The sequence below is a fragment of the Chiroxiphia lanceolata genome, chromosome 6 (genome assembly GCF_009829145.1).
Source record: "Chiroxiphia lanceolata isolate bChiLan1 chromosome 6, bChiLan1.pri, whole genome shotgun sequence".
Classification (NCBI taxonomy): Eukaryota; Metazoa; Chordata; class Aves; order Passeriformes; family Pipridae; genus Chiroxiphia; species Chiroxiphia lanceolata.
Window position 1 is genome coordinate 48,256,847 of NC_045642.1, and position 9,436 is coordinate 48,266,282.

Below are 9,436 nucleotides of genomic sequence, written 5' to 3' on the forward strand. Positions count from 1 at the left end.
TTTAACACATTTTGTTAGCACTGATCACATCATTTCAATAAGAGCTACCAGTAAAAGAATAGTATTAAAATATTTACATAACAGTTCATCAGGCTTATTATCTCAACAGCTACTATTTATGAAGTGAAACGTCTATGCAAAAGGAATTAGTACATTTTGAAATTCATTGAAACACTTAGAAAATCTGCTTTAACATTAATGAAACTTCCATATACCTAAGACTGCTCTGAGAGGATTCCATTATAGATCACCCATACTGGAATACAATAATGGATCTGGAACGAATAGCATAAAAGTCATAGAGAAAAGAAGTAGGATCCCACATATTTTGTCAATTGTCCCTTATTTTTTCAACTTTAAACAAAGTGTTGTTTTCTGGAAGTGGCCTGTTCATCAAATTGTTGGGGCAGACTGAGGCATACATGTACTTTGCTAGAAATTGTCTGCTTGTAAGGTGAGGCAGCTGGCTGACAAATAGAGAGAGAGACTTGGTTTCTGAAAAGGATGGAAAATTAAAATGCAGGAAAAGTAACTAACATGTATTGGTCAACCATTTTGCCTTATGCCATCACTCCCACTCCAATTCCCCCAAACACAGGGCAGTAATAGAAATAATGGATTCTTCAGTGCAATTTCATGAGCTTGCTATGAGGAAACGGGAACTTAAAGTACATGGTTCCACACTGTGGTGGTTTGACCTTGGCCAGATGCCAGATACTCACCAAAGCCACTCTATCACTCCCCTCTGAAAGTGGACAGGAGAAAGAAAATACAGTAAGAGGTTCATGAGTACAGGGAGAGATCACTCACTCTTAGTGTGATGGGCAAAATAGACTCGACTTGGGGATATTGAATTTATTACCGACCAATCAAAATCAGAGCACGATAATGAGAAATAAAACAAATCTTAAAAAAACTTCACCTTTCTTCCACCTCTTCCTCCTTCCCAGGTTCTACTTCCTCCTTACGAGAGATGCAGGGAGACAGGGAATGGGAATTGCAGTCAGTTCATCCCAGGTTGTTTCTACCACTGCTCAGAGTTCTTCCCCTCCTCCAGCAGGGGGTCCCTCCCACCGGAGACAGTCCTCCATGAATTTCTCCAGCACAAGTCCTTCCCATGGGCTGCAGTTCTTCACCAGCTGCTCCAGAGTGGGTCCTTTCCACGGGACGCAGTCCTTAAGGCACAGCCTGCTCCAGCGTGGGTCCCCCACAGGGTCACAAATCCTGCCAACAAGCCTGCTCTAACGTGGGCTCATCTCTCCACGCGTCCACAGGTCCCTGCCAGGAGCCTGTTCCCACAGGTTCACAGCCCTCTTTCGGGAATCCACCTGCTCCGGCACGTGGCTCCTCTATGGGCTGCAGGTGAATCTCTGCAACCCCGTTGACCTCCATGGGCTGCAGGGGCACAGCTGCCTCACCACGGTCTCCACCTGGGGCTGCAGGGAAATCTTTGCTCCAGCACCTGTAGCACCTTCTCCCCCTCCTTCTTCACTGACCTTGGTGTCTGCAGAGCTGTTCCTTTCACATATTCTCACTCCTCTCTTCCCTGAGCACAACCACATCTGTGCAGTAACTTTTTTTTTTCTTTCTTAAACATGTTATCACAGAGCTGTTACTACCATCTCTGAAGGGCTCGGCCTTGGTCAGCAGCAGGTTCGTCCTGAAGCTGACTGGCATTGGCTCTGTTGGACATGGAGAAAGCTTCTGGTAGCTTCTCACAGCAGCCACCCCTGTAGCACCACCCCCCCCCCCCCCCCCCCCACACACACTACCAAAACCTGGCCACACAAACCCAATACATAGCCTGATATGTTATTCATACTCTCATACTTCTCGTAACCTGAAACTGATAAAGCAGCTTTCTGCATTAGTAACTCCACACAGAACTATGAGGAACAGACGTGATGGGGGTTTATACTGATGAAAATGTTATAGAGAATATAAACTGACTTAATTAAAGTAGCATTTTAATCTCTACTAAGATATTAAATATTCTATAACAGGGAATCAGAAAAATCAACTCAAAGAGTACTTGCATTTTTAAAGGTAGCATATTCAAATATATGATGCTCGAAACCCAGACGAGAAAAAAGAAAACAAACCTGCAAGAAAATTTACAAGGTCACTGGGTTTTATTCTAGACTGAGTTTGGCTTCTTAAACAAACACTATTCACTGCTGAAGTGGCAGGGAAGGAACCCAAGGCCACCTTTATTCTAGCTTTCCTTCATTCTAAAAAAAAAAAAAAAAAAGGTTTAAAACAATTATTAAAAAAGTTTAATGCAGTATTTTCATAACAGCCTTGCTGAAATCAACTCTCTGGTATGGAGGCCCTTGAGGTAAATGGGCCAGGCAAAGCTTAAAATCCAACTTGTGTCAAAGGCTAGCAATCCTTAAAGGTCAGTGTTATTTCACTATTTACATAAAAAGTATTTAATATGCAAGTTTAGACTACTACTCTGGTTTTAGTTTGGCGTGCTGACCAGTGGTTTGGTTTTTTTTTCCAAGTAGTTTGTCTGTTTTCCTTCTTATAGCATACATTTCTGTGAGAAAGACAACAATTCTGAGGGAAATATAATGTTACAGAAGACAGCATAGAAGTCCTAATTTTATATTCACAGTGTAAAATAGAAAAAAAAGGACATATATTAAAAGCTTTTCCTCAGCATAAATCTGTATTTTACCAATTTTTTTGTCTTTCGATACAAATCAACATTTTAATGTCCATTAAGATCTAAATGTATTCTATTGCACGTGATGAAGGATGCAGTTCAAATACTATGTGTATTTTAAAGCAATCATAATCAATTCCTACTACTGCATGCCATTTTCTCAAATGTGAAGTGCAAAAATTTTCAAGTCAAAACATATTAATGTGAGAATTAACTTCTCTACAGCGAAGAGCACAACTCATAAGCAATTATAGAAGCAAACATTTTACTGGAATCTAAATCTTTGTGGGTTTTTTTCCCACAGTTATTACAACATTGTTAGTGACAGGAGGTAACTGCAGAGTTCTCCATTCCTACTGAAGTCAGTAATCTCTGTGAAATTTACAACAAACCATATAAAAAATTTTAGAGAAAATAATTTCACAGTGGCACTTGTCTCCTTTTTGAGAGTATCAAAATGCAATTTAAAGGGAAGTAAAGTGAGACTGAACAGCATCTGTGAAATCAACAGTTTGATGACATGCACATTATAAAACCTGCTGCCCCTGCCTCATAGCAAGGAATACAGTGAGTATAAGAAGTGAAATAAGCTTTATCAAAATATTTCAACATTTCAAGGGTTTGTACTTAGAGGAGTGTATTTTCTTAGAGATAAAATTGTTACATCTGCAAATGTACATTATTGTGTAAACCATTACACCCTTACGGCTGTTTGAAAGTTAAAATCACACACAAAACAGTTCAAGAAAACCTAGGAACCTGGGAAGCTTCCTTCACAATGGACTTTTGATTTTGTAGTTTGTTGCCTTTAAAGTGATTCAGTTTATACTGCTCTTGTGAGATAACACGCAATTGATATTTAAAATGGAATGTATGCCACACCATCAGGCAAATACTTATTTTTTCACTGTTGTATGAAATCCCTTTATGTTAATTCTTAGTCTTTAATAAATGACAGGGGCTAACAGTCATTGATTGGTGGAATCTGAAGTTTAATTACTAATTGCAAAAGATAAAAAGTCAGACTAAAAAAGAGGTCCTTTCCAAGCCCATTCACGTGAAACGGGAACCAGCACTGCCAGTGAAAGGGCAAGAGAGTATCACTCAAATGGCAGTTTTAGAGGCTGAATAAACATATTTCTATCTTAATTCCTACATGTTCCACAACTGTACTTTTACAAAGGTGAGATGCCAGTAAATTTGCTATCCTATATTAACTGTAATGAACAGGAAGCAAAATGGGAAGAAAAATTATATACTTTTCTGTTTCTCATGTTTACTGTGCCAGCACAAAAATTTTCAGTCTTGTTCAAAGATCTAAGGATTTCAGATAAATGTTTTGGCTACTTTTAAGTTTGGGGAATTTAATTAGGCCTCTACTTCTCAACACAGAAAGTAAGCCAGGTACCATTTTTAAATATTTCTTAAGGGTAAAAATAAGCTACCTATTACATGTTAGGAAATTAGAAAACTAGATCATAGTAAATATGTACCTTTGTAAAGAGACTGAATAGTCTCTTTATCTAGCAAAGCAATAGTGGCAGCTCTACTCTCTGTAGAACAACTGTTTGATTTCATTACATTATTGGCTAAAACCATACTTAGAGCAGTTTCTGTGTACACAGAAATCACATAATTCTGTTTCAAACTACATTTCTGTGACCGCTTAAAAGAAGATGAAGTGTTTCTCACATTGAATTTACTGAGTGCAGAGTTACATCCCTTCCTCAGTTCCGAAGTTCAACCCCTTTAAATAAATTCAATTGTTACACAGAATGAAAATTTTGAATTTTCACTTTTTCTTCTTTTCTGCCCTCAACGTTCCTTGCTGCTCATTAGTAATAGAAGTATTTGTATTTATTAATAAACACCAGTATTTTCCCCATTGCTATTTAAATGCATCTGGGACAAACAAATTAGTTAAATCCGAAGCATGTACAGTGTCATACTGCGTTCAAACATGTGGCTTGTTGCTGTCAATGTGAGCAGTTAAACTACTCGCCAGCTCCACTGCCAGACCACCAGAGGGAGTCGAAAACTACATATAACTTCTGAAAGTTTCTAAAACTGTAGGTAGCTTAAAACATCAACAGAAAATACTGTATGTTGTGAGTACTATGGCAAATGGGTAAGAAAGTTGCTGAGGGTAATGAAAAAATTCCAGCAATATCATCAGTTCATTACTATCCAGAGGCAAGAAAAATGTTGGTGACAGAGACAAAGAAGCGTTCGGCAACTACTTTTGTTCTGCATTTGAAAAAAATGAAAATCATACATTTAAAATAGATTTTTCGATGAAGTAATAACTGGAGAGAAGTCTTTAAAAAAATCAACAGACCCAGAATTAGCACATAAAACGTCCTAAACAAAGGGTGGCCCCCTTCAGTCTCATCATATGCCTTGGAACAGGTCATGGAACACCAGGGCCTTCCTGAGGACATCGGGCTCATGCCCGTGTGCCAAAGGAAGGTGGAGGACAGTGGTAAAATACAGTGTGCCCAGCCTGATGCGACCCTAATAGTAAAACCAGGAAATTTGCATGCAAGGCTACATTAGGATGTTCCAAAAGCAAGGTCCATAGCAGAGAGGGCAGAAGGAGACTTCCTAGGATCAGCTGAGGAAAATTACAAGACACCTCTACTCCCCCAGTCAGAAGCACTAAGAAGTGGACCCAGTAAGAGGAGTGCAAGCTGCTATTTCTGCACAGTAAATATGAGTCCAGAGACCTGCCCAGTCACCAGTCTCTCTCTGCCATAATAACTGGCAGAATGAACAAAATATTTGCCTTATGTTTTGGAAATTAAACATCATGAAAAGAAATCAGCATTTACAAACACAGTAACAGAGAAAATTAGAAAAAAAACCCAAAGTTGAGACCTGTGCCAGATAAATTTATATAAAATATCAGACTTTTTAACAGCTACCACAATAATGAAGCATTTGGTTAAATACCAAAGAGGCAGTGCATTCTTCAAGTCTTGATGTATCCAAAATGAGACTGGATGTCTTTCAGGTAACATGAATTAGTCAAACACAAGTTATTTGCTCCTCAGATGACTCACTGATTTACATTTGATACAGGATGTCAGAGAGGAAATCACAGACAATTCTCTGAAATCCTTGCTGCATTATGCAGTGGCAGCCTACAAAACACCAGGCATCACCAAGAAGACTACTGAGGAAAAAGCAGCCAACATCATTCTGCCACACTGTAAACCATGGCACGTCTGCACGTGGAGGGTTGGATGCAATTCTGGTCTCATTGGTTTGACTCAGGATGACATTTCTTATGGTCTTGCAATATTCAGATGGCTTTACACACTACAACTTACTTTATCTGGCTCTACTCAACCTTTCAGAACTCTATTGCCTAACACTTGCTTTTGTTGTGCTTGTGTCTTCTGAGATTCTCTAAAAATCAATTTTTTTCCTTTTCATATACTCTGCTATATGTCATAACTCTTTCCTATGAAAAGTTCAACTTGGTATTTGAGGGAAGATTAGGATAGAAATACAGTTCATTTAAAATACAATAACATGATCGAAGAAGCCTCCAAAAGGTCTAGCATTTGTCTGAAACCATAGAACAGATCGTTTCCAGTCCACTTCACTGCCCTGGAGATCATTCTACCTATCAGCACAGACAAGGTACGAATAGAACATGTGCTTTTTTGAGCAGCTTGATAAAAACTAAAGTAAAAAACAATAATGTTACTGTGACTACAGATGGTTGGGGATGGATGTGAGCTATCCTTCTATGGACTTTATCTATCCTCAGTTCACAAACATGATTCACAAAGCTTCTGAGGAATAACTGCCAGCTTTCAGTCTCTTAATGCTCCTGCCACATCCAAGTACAGGCTCTTGAAAATCTGAAGTTCCACATCTGCAGGACAAAGCCGATTTCTCCTGCATGCTGCTGACCTGACCCTACTTCAAATCCTAAAAGACAAATCAGCCAGCCAGATCTGGCATCTTGTTCAGAGTATATTTAGATCCAAGTCTGAAGGTGGTATTTGAGTTTGTACCTTCTGGGTTGCACTCATATCCTCTGCCCCACCCCCCGTCTCTCCCCCAAATATTTTTTTTTTTAATTTTTAAAACTGTTCTTCTATACTTCTAACACTATTCATTATGTTTATCAAATATGTCATCTGGAGAGTAAGATACCTATTCATTGACCAGTGTAACCTTAACCTTATCCCTAATGACCATGTACCTTAAGCCAGGTTATTTCCACACTTCTGATAAAGGGAAGGGTTTATTGCATAGCTTTCCTTCATATTTTTATTTTCTCTCTACATTGGTCATTTGACTCTACAGTTCTTTTTGGGCAGAAATATTCATGCATTGCGTTTCAGGACAAGCAGAAAGACTACAGAAATCAAAGAGACGGGAGGGTAAACATAAACAGAATGCTCAGGAAAAGAACTGAAGTAAGTATACAACAAGGGGAGTAAAATTAAATAATAGTAATTCAAAACAAACACACACCACCACCACCCTGAAAAGCCCAAACAAGACCTGCATAACCTACTTAATCCCAATGTATGCTAGAAGAATGTAGGATTCTTTAGGCATACTGATTGCATTACACCACAGGACTTTTAATCTCTGGTTATTACCTATAAAACTGCCTTCACGCAAGTATCATCTGCCTAGCATTCAGATATTCAGTTAATTTTTTTTACATTCTTCTGTGAGAAAAGCTCCCAGCACAGCTTCAAGGGTCAGAAGAACAATGGACATGCAGACCATTAGCTACCATGGGGAATATCCACACTGCTGCTCTGCACTGTGCACAGCTCTGGCAAGAACCTCTGCTAAGGGAATCCAAGGCTGACTTGTTAATAATGACATGATATACTTCTCCATATTGTTTTGCATGAACTTTGAAGCCACCACAGTGGTTAACCACACAATTTAGGGCAGCAACAAAAAAAATCTCTATTTCTGAACACCATGGCCTGGAGAAGAAATCAAGCTGCTGAAGATCAAAACCTTCATTACAGTTATCATTCCAACACACCTAAAGCATCTGATTCGCTGAACACTGATCACACCCTGGTGGTTAGCAAGACTTGCAAGTGAGGGGAAACTACCTCCAAGACAGAAGCCCAGCAAAAGATTTTCATAAACTTGTGGCTCTGATAGGACTGGCCAACAACAGGCTGAGCTTATCATCCTTAACAGCTCTAGAGACAGGAGCATTCAGCTGACATCTGGTTCCACAAATCTTACACAAGTCCTGAGCAGTCTTCTAGAACTTTCAGCTTTAGAAGCTTTCTTGTATTTCTTCCACCACTGCATTCACAAAAGGATCCTGTCTTCTAGTGCTTTTCCAGTCCAATTCAGAATCACAGAATGTTAAGGGTTGGAAGGGACCTTAATGATCATCTAGTCCCAACCTGCCTTGCCGTGGGCTGGGACACCTCTCACTAGACCATGTTGCTCAAGGCCTTATCCAACCTGGCCTTGAACACTGCCAGGCTTGGGGCATCCATAAGCTCCCTGGGCAACCCGTTCCAGTGCCTCACCACCTCCAGAGTGAAGAATTTCTTCCTAATATCTAACTTAAATTTCATCTCTTTCAGTTTGAACCCCTTACTCCCTGTCCTATCAATACAGTTCCTGACAAAGAGTCCCTCTCTGGCTTCCCGTAGGCACCCTTCCGATACTGGAAGGTTGCTATGAGTATCCACATAACCTTCTCTTTTCCATGCTGAACAGCCCCAACTGTCTCAGCCTGTCTTCATAGGGGAGGTGCTCCAGGGCTCTTATCAACTTCACGGCTCTCCTCTAGACTTGCTCCAAAAGAACCCTGTCCTCATTCATTTTCTGAACATTAGGCAAAATAAAGCATTGCAATTACTTCTCTTGGTTTTTGGTAAACTTCTGCCACAAGGTTTTGCACTGTGTTGATGTGACAAAGAATTTCAGAGATGTGCGTATTTGTCAGAAACCAAATTTCACCGTGATTTGTTGATAACTGGAATACATTGAGTTAAGGAAATCAATGTCCATGTTGCCACCTTCACATGTAAAAATGACACAGTTTCCAAGAAAAAAAGTTTTCAGGGTAATCTCTGGGGTTTCTATTCTAAAAGACTTTAAATTAAATGCGGAGGCCATTGCTTCTTTAAAAGCAATGGTGTGCAACCAGAATGTCCTGTAAATTACAGTGAGGCAAAGCACTCAGCATTCCCTTCTTTGCATTTCTTTCCCTCTCTTCACTCCCTGCCCACACTGACACAAGTAATAGCACACCCTGTTCCACTTACTGCAAATTAACAGAGCCTGCTCTTTTATAACCAGCTGTCATAATCTGTCACCATTTTGCCTTCACAGCTGCAAAGGTAAGGTGGAAATTAGAGATGATCTATACTACTGGGACTTTGGAAAAAGTTTTTATCTGACAAGAATAATTTTGCAGGTTTCTTTCTTCCTCTATTGTGAAAGAGGTCAGTAAAGATATCTGTAAGCATCAAAATTTGCTGCAGGAGCATCTTAATAAGACTGTCAAGGTTGAAAGCCAATGCCAAGTTTTTACTAATTTCTGCCATCCAGATGTAGATTAAAATTAAAGGCCTGTTCTCACTTTGGCATTGAAGTAGATCTCAAGTTTTCCTTTTAATCTGACAGCTTTAACACTGAACTAAGTGACCTGCCATGGCTGCACACCAACGGAACTGGCACAGCAATATATAGTAAGTAGAATAGTATTAACACTTGAACTTAGAAGCAGCAGGGATATAGCACCTTGAG